The sequence below is a fragment of the Cibotium barometz genome, chromosome 15, assembly GCF_041138505.1.
Source record: "Cibotium barometz isolate CiBa-2024 chromosome 15, ASM4113850v1, whole genome shotgun sequence".
Lineage (NCBI taxonomy): Eukaryota > Viridiplantae > Streptophyta > Polypodiopsida > Cyatheales > Cibotiaceae > Cibotium > Cibotium barometz.
The window spans coordinates 18,490,594-18,507,651 of NC_141060.1; positions in this window are offsets into that span (position 1 = coordinate 18,490,594).

Here is a 17,058-nt window from a genome sequence, read left to right on the forward strand (position 1 = left end):
TATTAGCTATGAATTTGATTTGTTGACATGGTCATATCCTAAAATATAATCTCAACTAAGAATGCCCTAACACGCCCTATGCATGCATAAAAAGCATCATCAGATTTTTGATGATACAAGGCTGGTGGATAATCTTTTGAAATCCCTCTGAGATTGAAACACGATGCACAGTATAGGTTTTTTTTATACATGCTTATGGGGTAATGGTAAAACCTAAACAACATTTCGATTTTTCTGAGAATTACTTGCCTCGGTCATTCATGTTTCTAGTTTCCCATGATGTTGATTCATTAATAATGTTAGTATTGAACATTAGATCAAGCTTACATACTCAGACTCTGGTATGACAATAGTACGATGGGTACGAAATTATTATACGTGTTATAACACCACGCTTAAAATAACATGACAACTGTTTAGGGACAACTTGTGGAGTACAAGTCAAAAATATCACTATTAAAAGAGCATTCATTTACGGAAGCCACTCGGTCTCTTTCTAATCTGTAGGAGGATATCCCGTATTATGATACTGATAAGCCAACCATTTGTCTGAATCATATTATGTACATGGGTTATTGTTATGTTATTTTATTACTATTTTTTGGAAGATATGTTGAGATACCTGAGTGGCTATCCATAGAATCTATCATATGCCCTAATAAGTTTAAACAAATGTACATAACATTTTCTGGTTTCTGGTTTATGATGGATGATATGTTAGGAGATCTGATGAATATCTACCAGTGAGTTATTGAATGAAAAGTTGGAATTATAAGGGAGCTAATTGTCTTTCATAATTGTAGAGGAAGTTAATGATTGATCCCTTTACTTTTTAGGCTAATACTATGGCTACATACCTTATGCATATCAAGGGATTAGATCCCATCATTACATAAATCTTAAGCTATTTTGAATGACATCTATAACACGTGGTAGAGCCTATGGCACCTGCAAGACACACACGGGCTAACTCTCTATTTTTCTGTCTGAATGGATGCAGGTAACATGATCTATTCTTTGAAAATATATTTGGGTTTATGCTCTACACCAAATGTTTTCAAATAATGGAATCACTCGCTCCACTTACTTGTAATGATTATTGTATACAAATCCATTGCTATATAATCATGTTTAAACAGTTTTACTGGTCAAGTTGGATAAGGTTCTTGGATTTTTCAGAGTGCTGATATAAAAGACTGAAAACACACACTTTAGATGCAATATATATCTCTTTTAAAAAGGAGATATATGGAACCTCTAGCTTGATATTTTTGACCTTAGAAGTCTAGCTCTCCTCACTATCATTATGCTCTATGAGTTGATAGGTATCAAGTAGGTGGCTTTACTTTTGGGGTGAAATTAGGGCTCACATCAATTTTGCTTTGCACGTTGGTTGAAGATAGTCCTTATCTCATACTCATCTCAAACTCTAATAAGTTTCTTTTGGTTGTAGATCCTACCACTTCTACGGAGTGTAGAGATTCTGATGAAACATACCCCATCTAAAGCTTTCCAGCATGTCTTGGCATGCATAAAGGATGAAGAAGCTCATAACAAGATTCTGTCATCTATAAATCCAGAGATTTTCCCTCTTGGATCCATCTTATAGTTCCTCTCATTCAATGATTGGATTTCAAAAAGCCACACCGAGAGAAGGATTCTTTGTACCAAATATGATATGCAAAAAGATAACTTCTCTCGTTGCCTTTTTACTAACAAATTATTGGAATATGCCTCTCCAAAAGAAGTATTAATAGAAGCTTTCTACTTGGTGTTGGAAAACCATGATGCTTTGCTAAATGTCAAAATAGGTTGGAGATATACTGCTAGTATAAAGAAGATTTTTTGCAAACATGAGTTCTTTGCGAGATGATGTTGAACCCCAATGTTTTTGTTTTGATTTCACTACATATGCTAAAGAATTCTCTGACTTTGGTTTACATGTTTTCACGATAAATCTGAACATTGTTCTAGATACAAACATCAGAAGTTTACTTTCTAAAAGGCTAAATCACATTCCCACTGAACCTCTAAATCCACATTTGGCATCAGTGCCATACTAGACTATCTAGCAAACATTGCTGGAGTCTTCATAACTTAATGCAATTGCAGATGTTGTGCCTCACTTATTTATGGAAAAAATTAAATGGATCCCCAAAAAATGGCTATCAAAAGAAAGCTCTTGGATTAATCTTGGCTTTTTACACTCAGTCAAAACATTACTAGACAAATTCATGGTGACTGGGCTGGATAAAGCACCCAACAATGTATCCATCATTTGTAAAAAGCTTGCTTACAAGAGGATAACTGTTTTGTTGCTTTTAAGGAGGTATCCAAACTAATCAATAAGTTCTGTAACAATGGATTAAAAAAAAAAGATGTTCTTAAGGTTATTATTTCCTGTTTGGCTCACACAATGAATGGGTTGGGGCTAAATTCAACCCCTCATTACTTATCAATCTATTGAGGCAGTAGACCCATACTCATGGTGCCTATTGCCTCAAACTTTTATGAGTACGGTACCTAGGTAGGGGTGGTCACACACACACACACACACATACATATACACATTATATATAGACATGTGTATACACACACACACACACACTTCTCATCTATTACAAAGCTCACTTCACTATGATCTCTTGAGGTGGAAACTCTCTCTCTCACACACAGATGGATTTCTATGTATGTCTCTATCTCTATGTTTCTCTCTCTCTCTCTCTCTCTCTCTCTCTCTCTCTCTCTCTCTCTCTCTCTCTCTCTCTCTCTCTCTCTCACACACACACACACACACACATCTCTCATCTATAGTAAGGTTCTTATTTATGGTATGAAAACTTTGGGAATGGCTTTACAGGAACACCTACACAAAGGGGCTTATTCACATGTGTGCGATACTTAGCCAACTTCCTAAACATAATCAAATCTTCATCTCTTGAATGCGAGATCTGCCTGCCATACTATAAACCTGACAAGGTAATCATTTTGAGTAAACCAACTATGGTCGGTTGTGGATTAATATTCTGCGTATTGAAACGGCACCGGTGGCATTAGGTAAAGAGGAAACTCATTTTGGGGCCCTGTAAGAAATTCACGATTTTTTGCTTTTTCTTCACCCAAAATCAGTAAAAATATTAAAGCAAGTACATGCAACTACAGAGATTCGCCGAAAAACGCGATTTGGTGTCAGTCTGGCAGCAGGTGATTCGGACATCGCCGGCGTGTCCGGAGCGGTCCAAAACCCCCAAAACGACACCGGAAGCGCTGAAAACGGACATCCGGAGGCCCAAAAAAGGCCGAAAAGGGCCGGCCAGGAAAATTCACTAGGAAAAGCGATTTGGTGTGAAAAGCGATTTGGTGTCAGTCTGCTGCGGGCCGGCCAGGAAAATTCACTGGGAAAAGCGATTTGGTGTCAGTCTGCCAGCAGGAAAAGCGATTTGGTGTCAGTCTGCTACTGGCAGACTGACACCAAACCGCTTTTCCCAGTGAATTTTCCTGGCCGGCCCTTTTCGGCCTTTTTCGGACCTCCGAATGCCCGTTTTCAACGCTTCCGGTGTCGTTTTGGGAATTTTGGACCGCTCCGGACGCGCCGGCGATGTCCGAATCACCAAATTTTGCATTGCAAATCCTGCACCGAAGATGACAATATCAATTATAATAAATGAAAAAGATATCTTCATTCAATGCAAACTCGCCGTTCTCTATCTGGATATGACTTTTATTCTTTTTTTCTCCTATTTATTATTTCCTCCAACGTTACGTTGGCCCTCCATTAGAGGGCTATTTTTCCTAAACCCTAAAAGGCCCCAAAATGAGTTTTGATTTTTACTAATGGGAGCTTTCATGGCAAGACGACTGGTAGCTACAACCTAGCTCCACCTATAAAACGAGTTATGAAAGATGAAAGCTTACACACTCACTTAGCCTGTGTCTTGGTGCTCTTTCACCATGTCTGTTGTTCTTGCATTAGTTGGGAGCTCTTCGTCTCAGGTAACTCATATTGATTTGATTTTGATGCACTATGGATTGGATAATGACCTATTGAATCCCACGATGGATTTAATGATGCTTTTTGTATATGACTCATAATGGAAATTTCTTTGCTCTGTACGAGACTATGGGTTGATGAGTTGATTGAAACCCATTTCGTGCTTTATTGCTCTGTCCAACATGCATATGCTTCAGAATGCCTGAGGAAACATTGGCCTATTTTGACAATGTATGATAGGATGATAACCTCTTGGGAAATCCTATATGAGATTAATGTTACACAATATTTTGATAAAGTATGATAGGATGATGACCTCTTGGGGAATCCTATCTGAGATTAATGTTGCACAATATCTGATAAGAGTTTTATATTATCTGATTTTTTGGTTGAGAAGTTATAACCGTAAATGCTCTCAATCCTATACGTTACACCTGTAGAGCAGTCGAGTCATTGATTGTTATGATGCTATTAGCTCTACATTTGATTTATTGACATGGTCATATCCTGAAATCTAATCTCTGCTAAGAATGCCCTAATCACCTATGCAAACATAATGCATGAAAAAACATCGTTAGATTTTTGATGACACAAGGCTTGCGCATAATCTTTTGGAATCCCTCTAAGATTGAAACACGATGCGCGGTATAGGTTTTTTTATATATGGGCTTATGGTAATGGTAAAGCCTAAACAACATTTCAATTTTTCTAAGAATTTTTTGCCTCGATCATTCATGTTGTTGGTTTCCCATGATGTTGATTCATTAATAATGTTAGTACTGAACATTAGATCAAGCTTACATATTCAAACTTTGGTCTGACAATATTACGATGTGTATGGAATCATTATACATGTTATAACACTACACTTAAAATAAGATGACAATTGTGTTTAAGGATGCAAGTTAGGAGTATAAGTCAAAAATATCAATGTTAAAAGAGCATGCCTTTACAGAAGCAACTCGGTCTCTTTCTGATTTGTAGGAGGATATCCCCTATTACGATACTGATAAGCCAACCATTTGTCTGAATCATATGTATATGGGTTATTATTATGTTATTTTATTACTGTTTTTTGGAAGATCTATTGAGACACCCGAGTGGCTATCCACAAAATCTATCATATACCCTAATAAGTTTAAACAAATATACACAACATTTTTTGGTTTCTGGTTATGATGATATGATAGGAGATATAATGAATATCTACTGAGTTATTGAATGAAAATTTGGAATTATTAGAGAGCCAATCGTCTTTCATAATCGTAGAGGGAGATAATGATTGGTCCCTTTACTTTGGGATGATACTATGGCTACATACCTTATGCATATCAAGAGATTAGATCCCATCACTGCATAAATCTTAAGCTATTTTGGGTGACATCTATAACACGTGGTAGATTATATGACACCTACAAATACACATGGACCAACTCTCTGTTTGTCTATCTAAAGAAGATTCTTTGGATGCAGGTAACAGGATCTATTCTCTCAAAATATCTTTGGGTTTATGCTCTACGCCAAATGTTTTCAAATAATGGAGTCATTGGCTCCACTTACTTTTAATATGATTATTGTATACAAATCTGTTGTTATATAATCGTGTTTAAACATTTTTATTGGTCAAGTTGGATAAGGTTCTTGGATTTTTTTGACTGCTGATGTAGAAGACTAAAAACACACACATGCGCACACACTTCACCTCTCTCTCTCTCTCTCTCTCTCTCTCTCTCTCTCTCACACACACACACACACACACACACCTCCCTCTCTCCCTTTCTTCACTATCTCTCTCTCTCTCTCTCTCTCTCTCTCTCTCTCTCTCTCTCTCACACACACACACACACACACACACACACACACACCAACCTTTCACCATCCATTAGCGAAAGTTAGAGATATAAAAACATTACCTGTACTTCTTGTGAAGGAGGTTTTCCACCTATAAATGAAAAATCTCTCGCACATCTATGCAATGAATTGGGTGAGTTCACATTGTGATCGATGGAGGGACTTGACATGTAAAATGATTTCAAAGGCTACTCAGGGTTCTGACTGATGGTAGGTTGGACGAAGGTTCCAACTGTAAGCACTATTAAGGAGCATTAGATTCTACATTGTCGATCCTTGGAGATTCTAGGGAATGGCAAAGAGTCCCGGCACCGCCTTTTGTCATCTCTCATGTGGGGGGTCAAGAGCAACACCAACAAAACGATGCATTTTTGTTTCTATTATGACATGCTAAAATCTTTTGAGAGGTGCAAGGAAGCAAGAAGAAATTATTTGTTTTTTGAGCACCTTGGCCAAAAGGCCAATGGGTTTAAAGGGGCACCAAAAAGTTTAATGCATACCTCATGGCCATGTTACAAAATCCTTGTAACACTACACATGCATATTGAGACTTTAAATTTCATTGGTGCACATGATTTTGAGGACCAAAATTTTCACCATCTAGACACTTCAATAAGGTGAAATAATTATTATTATAAATTAAGGTTACATCACTATAGAAAACACCATAAAAGTTAATAAAATAAATTAATACCAGTTCTTGAAAATAGATCAAGTGTCTAGTCATCCTTGATAGAGAAGAGATGTATGTGACGATTTATGAGACGTTGGGGCTTTTGATTACTACACAACACTATTGCGTACTATTGAAATAGATTAGCAGATATAAATCATAAAGAATATTAAGGCTATTGGAGATAAGAAACCAAGCACAAGGGATGTAGAGGCTACATGGCTAACCAAATATGAAAAAGCACTCGCCATTATAGCCTTAGGATTAAGTGTGATAATCTCATCCACCATATCGATGGTGGGAAAGAAACCTCAAATGAAGCTTGGGAGACGATACACTTTTGGAGCACATACCAAGAACTCCAAAATATCTCTTCTTATAAAGTTCTTTGAATTAAAAATGAATGTGGGAGATTCTCTTCCCACTTATCTAAACTATATGAAGAGTGAGTCTAACCCAACTTGCAAGAATCAACAAACACATTGAAGATGATGAAGTTACTACAGTGCTTCTAAAGAGTCTACCACAAGATTAGTATGGTAACATTGTTACCACACTTACCAACCTCCTTTCTCCTTCCCTACTAGATGTAGAGGCTTCTCTATTTGAAGAAGAGAAGAAGATCAAGAAAAGGCAAGGGAACATTTACAGTGAGGGTGCTTGCTTTAACCAAGGAGGCTACAACAAACATGGATCAAAGACATCTTTCAAAGGATCTTTTCAGAGAAAGGAGTTCCCTAGGAACTCTTGTAACTTTTGCGGGAAAGCTAACCATGAAGAGAAGGATTGTTTTTTCAGGAAAAAAGGCTCAAAAATCATTACTTGCAGAGGAAGCAGATTCAAGTGGAGATGAAGCAAAGGAAGAAGCAAGAGCCTCACATGAGGCCAACTTTCTTCAAGATAGCTAGGCTTTCTAAAAGAGGACTTACCCTTTCCACAGTCATCCCCATATCCTAAACTAGTTGTAAACATAACTAGGATCTAGCATCTGGCATCATAAATGGCATTGTAGACCTAACTAGAGTAAAACCTACGAGCACTAGCATGGTCATCATATCCATCATTGTAAACAATGCTTGCAGCGGTGAAGGAGAGATCTTCTTTTTTCTCAAAAAAAAAAGGTGCCATTTGCAACAAGCAAGAAACTCGACAATGTCAAGCTTGATGGAGAGCGGTTTTCTTTATAATGTAAGCGTGGTGTCTTGGCTTCAAGGTGCTGAAGTTGGCTCATTCAATGATGTTGTGTGTGAGTTGATTTCCACCCTCCAATGAGCAGTGGTATGTAGGAGAGGCATAAAATGCATAATCTTGATTAATTTTGAGATTAATAAAGAGATTTAATTGATAATGATATTGATGGAAGAAGTAACAAGGCTCTGATACCAAATGAAGTAAGTATGGTGGTTCATAATGATCAAGAAGCACCATGGTGAATCATAATGAAACACTTAAAGTAGAAAGATTACAACATGGATTAACATAAGCATAGGTTTGATTAGTATAATCATGCACACTTGTATTAATTAAGTTGCCTCTTTAAATAGGCATCATAGGTACATTGATTCTCTAAAGCCTACATCATCTCCTAAACCTTCTCCATAAAGCCTACAATCTCCCCACCTCTCCATAACTCATGGGCTCTGACTTTTAACTCAACTACTGATGCTTTTACATGGATAAAATCATAATGAACCTTAGTCACTTGTTCCCTAATGCCATAAATGCAGCAATGAAGTGATATTTTGTCCAAGACCTGGCCGACATCAGGTTGGCCAGTCCATGAAGGCGATCCAGCCCTATAAAAGGGCCACACTTGCTCATTGTTAGGTACTCACTCCTCTAGGGAGTAGGGTCATAGAGTAGGACTAGATTAGGCATTTCTACCTTTTGATGGGTCAACTATGGGCTAGCCAAGATGTACCATTTTGTACTATAGAATATATTGAATATTCAGCTAACTCTATCTCTCTCTTCTCTATCTCTCTTGTTTAGGGCTAAAAGAAGACTCCCAGAGCTTCCGTGTGTGACACCAGACTTGTGTGGCTACTATATGGGATACCTAGCTAGGCATGAGATTCTTTGTATGCTTACTGAATGAGTGTACCTGTTTTGATATATAAAAAACCGGATGGACAGAGTTCCAGAGCAGAAGAGGAACAGCCATATGGCCAACTATTCCACTTCAACAAGCTGTGTGTGCCCTTCATCTTCCAAAACCTTTTTGTAAATGACCTCCTACACCACACACACTACTCATGCATCTCAATAGTACCATGACACAATCCCCACAAATGGACTCTATTGAAAGTGAATCATTACTTTTGATACAAATCACAAGCACATCATCATTTCTATGTTGCAACTATTTATCAAATATAAGTATAGACTTGAAAAATTGATAAGGTATAGACTTGAAAAATTGACTGCAAAACACCCTTACCATGGTACACAAATCAAAATCATATGAAATCTACCAACACCATGGTGTACATGAAATGTTGATCATATGACTAGTGCAAATATGAATTGCTATGATGCAAAGAAAACCTTGCTAATACTAGGCACCACTACAACTACGTTTATCAAATTGATTAATCAAACTGAGCACAAAAACATTGGTGTTCATGTTTGATCACCTTGATGTTCTTGAACACATGCTTATTCTCTACGTCTACAATGTCAAACAACACATCTGTAGAATTCCTAGCCGGAAGGTCAATTCAAGGTAGCAGAGAGTTCCTTTAAATGCAGAGACCTAGCAAAATGCACAGTCAAAAGAAAACATTCATGAAGACATGAGAAAGAGGTAAATACATGCTACATGTGGAAGTTGTAGGAGTCTTCTTTCAGCCCTAAACACCATCTTGGAACATGCTGATGCAAAATAGATAAAAGAGAGAGAGAGAGATAGCTAAGTATTCAGTATATTCTAATGTGCAAAAAGGTAGTACAAATCTTGTAGCCCTTGGCTACCTTCTTGAAAAGATGTAAAACCTAATCTATACCTAAATCAAGGACTCAACCCAATGCTCGACTAAATGAGTCACAACAATGAGCAACATTGCCTTTTATAGGCCTTGGGAGTTTTTGGTGAACTGGCTGACAACAAGTCGGCCAGGTCTTGGACAAGCTTACTGCACAACTGATAGGTGTTCCCTCATGCGTGTGCTGGCCCTTCAATGAACTCCACCAGTCACTCCTTGCCCACAACGACAACCTTTGCTCCAAACTCAAGTTCTGAACTGGTTCTTTATCTTGTTGCCCTTCAGGATTAGTTCTGAGATTAGTCCTGCCCATGTCTTGCATATGACATCCCCCTCTGCTAAACTTGATGATGGGATTCCAATCATCATCCCATTGTCGATGCTCCAAACTCAGGTTCTGAACTAGTTCTTTATCTTGTTGCCTTTCAGGATTAGCACTGAGATCAACCCTGCTCATGTCTTGCACATGACAATACACATACATGCACTCATGCGCACATGCATCCTACACACATACATCGAGAGAGAGAGAGAGAGAGAGAGAGAGAGAGAGAGAGAGATGCATACACCTTTCTACATGCATACATGAACACACACAAATATACACAACAATATTTACATGCACCTCTACACGTCATAGTTACAAGGAAACGTTGTTTGCCCACCTAAAAATGACGGAACTCTACTTGGCGCCTCCGTTTCTATGTTCCCCCCATTTGAAAAGATGCCATTTTATAGAACACACTTTCAATGTATGCAATACATAAGGTCTTTATCTATCACATTAACTCTCTTAATGTTTACTATTATCTTAGGCGTATCTTTTGTTTGCTATACTCTTTTAGAGAAAAAAGCATGGTCTATATATCAAAATATATGATCCACAGTGGACATGCCGTTCCATCGTTCCCATTTCTTCTCAAGGAGCCTGTTCCTATTTCCTCAAGGACCCCGTTTCCATTGCTGTACTCTCTCTAGTTTATACTAGAGTATAGATACATATCACACAAGTAAATACTCTTGTATTTATGTAAAAATCATATAGATATACAAACATATATACCTTCATAAGGGGAGAGAGAGATCTGCAAACATAAAGTACACACAACGATATGCATGTGCACCCGTACACGTGTAAATATACTCTCACTAGTTTATACTTAAATATAAATACATATCATAAATGCTTATGTATTTATGTAAACTAACATCTAAACATTCATATGGGGGGGAGAGAGAGTGTACAGAGTATGCACTGTATCAAAGCTTCAAAGGGGGCATCAAGGAAATGCCTCCATGTGTGGGGGATGATCCGTCCAAGAGGTGTCTTTGTTCCCAGTTTCTAGCTGCAGCTACAGGGCCTGCCGTTGCGTTGCTCCAAAACTACCATCGCCATCACCACGGGCTATTGCTGTTGCGAGCGCAGCTGCTGAATGATCCCACATATGATGCTGCTGCGTCAGAGCTAGTGTTTTAAAAGAGCGGTAGTATCACGAACAGTCAAGATAGAGATCGGGCATCAGCGCCCATAGGGCAGGGCAGCGTGCGAGGTTCTGACCTGCAAAGAGAAGCCATGCTGATAATGTAGAATTAAAGTGAAGAGAATATAGTTCAGCCCTATTTTATTAGAGCTTTGTCCCACGAATCTTGGGATAATACTGCCCTTGGACTCGATTAACATATTTAACATAAGGTTTGGCATTGGAATGGACATCTTCTGAAACCGGTCTCTGATAGAAAACCAGAGTGCGGTAGATTAGCAATCACCCGTCCACTTGTAGTCTAGATGTGAAACAAAGCAGATTGGAGCTAGAGTGCCCAAATCTGAAAACACAGCGACACCTGTTGGCCCCAAAGCTTGGCGCCCCTTGCGGTATTTCTTTATTCAATTATAATAAAATGAATGGCTGAGTACAACACAAAGATCAGCCAAGAGTTTACACCTGTAAGTCCAATCTGACGGCCCACAAATCCTTCTCAGCACAGAGGATCTATGCACACAGATCTGTGTTCCACAATAACACACTGTGCCTCCCTCTGATCAGCCAAGATCACTAAGCAGGCCAGCCATGGGCATGCATCTGGCATAACTCAAGTGCATGACACATCTTCTCAGCTAAAACATACATGTGCTGTCCAAACTCTGTCTCAACCCTTGTCAATCTGCCATACCCCTCCTCTCACAAGGGGCCAGATAACACATATCTGCAACAGACATCAAGCAGTAGAAAGAGAGATTGATGAACAGAAACAGAGCTTACCAAGTTCAGCTCGTGAAACAGTACTGAAGAAAGCAACAGTACCAATTTGTACTTGCAGGCACTTGTATCCACAACCCTGCTTCACACATGTGCTTGTACTTGCCTGTACCCTCCTCCTGATGTTCACTCTTATGCTGTCCTTGAAAGTACAGATCTGAAAATCAGCACTGTACCTGATTGTACTTGACTGTACTTGCCTATACTTGACGGTACGGTCTTTCTGCAGAGAATCAGAGGTAGCCGCCTGCTGGATTCTGCTACTGGTTGCCTGCGCCTTCCTGCTACAGCACTGTCCAGCACCTGTACTTGCCCTAGAACTGGCCGTACAGTGTACCTGCAGAAAGTACAGGGCTGTACTTGCAGTTGTAAGATTCCTCTCCCAACCCCTTTTTGATGTCTAGTATCTTCCCCTGTAATCAACCCCTCTTCGGAAATATAAAGACCTTGTTTCTAACTATTTTAGCTTAGAGAGAGAAAATATTCTAGAGAGAGAATATTCAGATTTTGAATATTTTTGGATAGAAAAATATCTCTTATAATTCAGATGAGTTCCCCTGAAACAGAAATTCAAAAAGAATTTTCCAATGTGCAATTGGAATTAATTGGAAATAGGTATAAAGAACCTTAGTCTAAGGGTCTAGATTTTCAGAAATCTTTAGACTATGGTCCAATTAAGGTTCCTATGGGCCAATAGCATCAATCCATGTGTAGGGAGTAGATAAATCCAATTTGTAAAAAGAAGATACCCAAAAATGAGTAAATGCTCACATAAGGTGAAGAGTTGAAAATGTACAAGGTTTATTAGTAAAAAACTATGAGCAATATTAAAAATATGAGATATTTTGGGTATCCAAAAATGAGTAAATGCTCACATAAGATGAAGAGTTGAAAATGTACAAGGTTTATTAGTAAAAAACTATGAGCAATATTAAAATGATTCCATTATGACACATATGTAAGGAAGGGGAATTCTTTAAAGGAGGTGCATATTTCACATAAGATGAAGAGTTGAAAATGTACAAGGTTTATTAGTAAAAAATTATGAGCAATATTAAAAGTATGACATATGTAAGGAAGGGGAGTTCTTTAAAGAAGGTGCATATTTCACATAAGATGAAGAGTTGAAAATGTACAAGGTTTATTAGTTAAAAAACTATGAGCAATATTAAAATGATTCCATTATGACACATATGTAAGGAAGGGGAGTTCTTTAAAGGAGGTGCATATTTCACATGCTTGAATGAGTTTTAAACTCATAAAAATTGAGATATTTCATCTCTCCTCTCTCCTCATTCAAATCTAGTTCCAAAAAGTTAGCTTAACTGACCTAAAAATGGTCAAAAATTGACCAAACTGATTTAGAAAATTCTAGAATCAGTTTGTTTGGTTAGGAGCTCAATTTTCCCTATAAATAGAAGCCTCCCCCTTGTTGAAAAATATATAGTGTTTATGCATCGTTACTCTACTCCACCTAAGCCAAGAACTGTGAATTCATTTAATAATTCACTAGTTTTTGGAGCTTCCCTCTTTCTTTAATCCCAATTAGTGGCTCCATCAACATACTTAACCAATTGATTGGTTGGGGGCCTCTACCGTGAACAAAGAATCAAGCAAGTTGTAAGGTAATTAGTGAATATTCATCTTTCTATAATTTCTCAATGTTTCTCTCTTCTCAACCCCTCTCAAGCTTGAGAAGTTTAATTGGTATGGTTTTTTTTTTAAATGCTATTGAAGTTTGAATAGTAGTGAAGAGTTACATAATTTAATAAATGCTATTGAAGTTAATTTTTATTTATGTTTAAATTCTAATGATTCTTATGTAAATTCTCTCTCTCACTCAAGAAATGGTCATACTCATGACCCATTCTCAATCCAAATCAAGCTTTTCATAAAGCTTTTCCTTAACCCAAGATTAAGCTATGCTTGAGGCCAAATTAATGGCTTTTTCTTATGCTTTTAGTTTATGTATATTGATGATTCAATCCATTATGGATTAAGGATCCAATTAGAGAATCATTTTAATTATTTCCTTAATGATAAGCTTTATCCCTTAGAAAAATTGAGATTTATCAGTCATAGCAGCGGAGCTATGGCAAAATTTTTATAAAAATTATGCATAAAAAATTTTCATTCAAAGCATAAAAAGAGGACTTCCTACCATATTCTAGGAATCATCATCCTAGATTAATTGAAAGAATTTCATTATAATCATGGAGAAATTAAATTTTAATATTATGCATAAAGGATAAATTTTTATATCAAAAGTGTTATTTTTACCATTTTTATTTTCATGCATAGAAGTATGCATAATGGATAAATTTTTATATCAAAAGTGTTACTTTTATCATTTTTATTTCATACATAAAAGTATGCATAAAAGAAAATTTTTATATCAAAAGTGTTACTTTTATCATTTTTATTTCATACATAAAAGTATGCATAAAAGAAAATTTTTATATCAAAAGTGTTACTTTTATCATTTTTAATTTTCATGCATAGAAGTATGCATAAAGGAAAATTTTTATATTAAAAGTGTTACTTTTATCATTTTTAATTTTCATGCATAGAAGTATGCATAAAGGAAAAATTTTTATATCAAAAGTATTACTTTTATCATATTGGATTTCATGCATATAGGTATGCATAAAAGTTATTCTTTTTATACTAAAAGTATGATTTTCCTCATAAATGGATTTTATGCTTAACTTAGATGCATAAGAGAAATTCTTTTATTCTAAAAGTATAATTCTCTACCAAATTGAAATCATGCATAAGAAGATGCATAAAAGATTGATTTTAATTTCGAAAGTGTTAGTCTCCTTAAATGGAATTTATGTATAAATAAATGTGTAGAGAAATCTTATATCAAATAAAAGAATTCTCTTTAAAAAAAAAAAGATATGAAATGTGATAAGATGTGATAAGAGGTGTATGAGATGTGATAAGAATTGATAAGATGCGTATGGAAGTTGATAGGATGTGATAAGAGGTGTGTTAAGAGGTGATAAGATGCTTATGAAATAAGTTAGGATGTGATAAGATGAATTAAGATGTGTATGGGGGGATGAGGTAAGAAGTGTATGTGATAGGATAAGATGTATATGGGTTGTGATAGGGCGAGAATGGATGTGATGTAAAAGATTAGATGTGAAGGTATATGGGGTTATATAAATGGGAATGTGAAAAATGGATGTATGTATGTGGATGTGTGGATATGGAGATGGGAGTGTGGATGTATGAACATGAAAATGGATATATGCATGAAGATGTATATGCATAGATGTAAATGTGGATGTAGATGTGGATGTATAGATGTGAATGGATGTGGATGTATAGATGTGAATGGAAATGTGGATGTGGATGTATGTGAATGTGGATGTAGATGTGGATGTATAGATGTGAATGTGGAATGTGGATGTGGATGTATGTATGTATGTGGATGTATAGATGTGGATGTATGGGAATGTGGATGTGGATGTATGTAGATGTGGATGTAGATGTGGATGTATAGATGTGAATGGATGTGGATGTATAGATGTGAATGGAAATGTGGATGTGGGTGTATGTGAATGTGGATGTAGATGTGGATGTATAGATGTGAATGTGGAATGTGGATGTGGATGTATGTATGTATGTGGATGTAGATGTGGATGTATAGATGTGAATGGGAATGGGGATGTGGATGTATGTGAATGTGAATGTAGATGTGGATGTATGTGAATGTGAATGTAGATGTGAATGTGGAATGTGGATGTGGATGTATGTATGTATGTGAATGTAGATGTGGATATATGGATGTGTATGTATGAATGTGGATATGGGATGTGGATGTATAAATGAGGATGTGAAAATGGAGATAAGCATGTAGATGTGGATGTATGGATGTGAATGTGGATGTGGATGTGGATGTATGGATGTGGATATGGATGTGAATATATGATATGTGATGTGAAGGAATCTGAAGTGAAGAGATGGAAAAGGAGGTGATTGGATGAGTACACATATACATGGAATGTGGAATAAGTAATGTGGATTAATGAGGGATAATGTGGAAAAATGAGAGTTAATATAGAAACTGTATTTGTAAACTGTTTGTAAATGCTGTTTGTAAATGGCTGTTTTATGTCAAGAATGCTGGGGAAGCATTTTGACCGTCTTGTGATTAAGGTCGTGGAGACCTAGCTGATAAAGTTGCAACTGCTGACGGAGAGTCAATGGAGGACGTCTCGCGTAGCAAGGTCGACCGAGGTCTTGACCAGCCTCGGTTCGATTAAAATGGTGAGCTTCCGGTACGGTGGATGAGGGACCAAGGAAGCGGCCTATGAGTGAAGCGCTAGGTCACCTGCGAAGGATCCTAGAGGGTGCTGACCATACGGTGCTCGGGCTCTGGGTCGCCTAGGATACCCACGCGTGCGTCGAGGAAGATATTGGAACAAGGAGTAAGAGTTGTTTTGTGAAACCGGGCATGGATCTGGTTGACTGACCTTGCTGGTCCTCAACGGATGAGTCCATGGCTCTTTTATATGGATCTGTTGGTTGATCTTGCTGATCTTCAACGAGAGTCCATCTTGATAAGTGATTATATTGCCGAGTATTATGGGCTAGGAACTATGGAAACGGCCTCTGTGTGGACAGGTGGTGAGCGTTCTAGTTGCCAATGATGCCATAGATACTCTGATGAAGGAATGATGGGAAATTATGAATCAACTGGATAAATTGGGAGATTGTGATCAGTGGTACTATGGTTTCATTAAAGGATTGTTTTAAAGTTAGCTGATGCTAAGAAAAAGGCAATTTTCATATTGGGTGTGTAAGTGGTGTGGCTAGTTTTATGTTTGCATGAAATTCCGGCTAGGGGGCCTTGGAACTCTTTTCCTTGGTACCCGGGACAAAACCTAACCAAATTCCAAATTGGATCCCATCACTACAGTGGTTGGGCGGTTGGCTAACCCATGGGATCGGACGGGGTTAGGCTGGACTGATGGATCCATAAATCGAGACTCAACTTTGTTTTTACGATAGATAAAGTAAATCCCGGATAGAAATTGTTCTATGGATAGGAATCAACGGCTGTGCCTCTTGATGGGGAAAAAAGCGTTGATCCCAATGATCCAAGTGCAAGTTTCTACCTTGATTTGACCAAGTACCGTTAAAGGTGCAGTCAGATCAGTTGATCCGTAATGATCTTGACTACGTTAGAGTAAAGAGTTATCCTGGTGGAATCGCCCATGCTTTCCGAGTAAAGGAAGTTTTTCCAGTTTCGGTTTTGGACAAACCGACGGATTAGTCTCTTGTCCG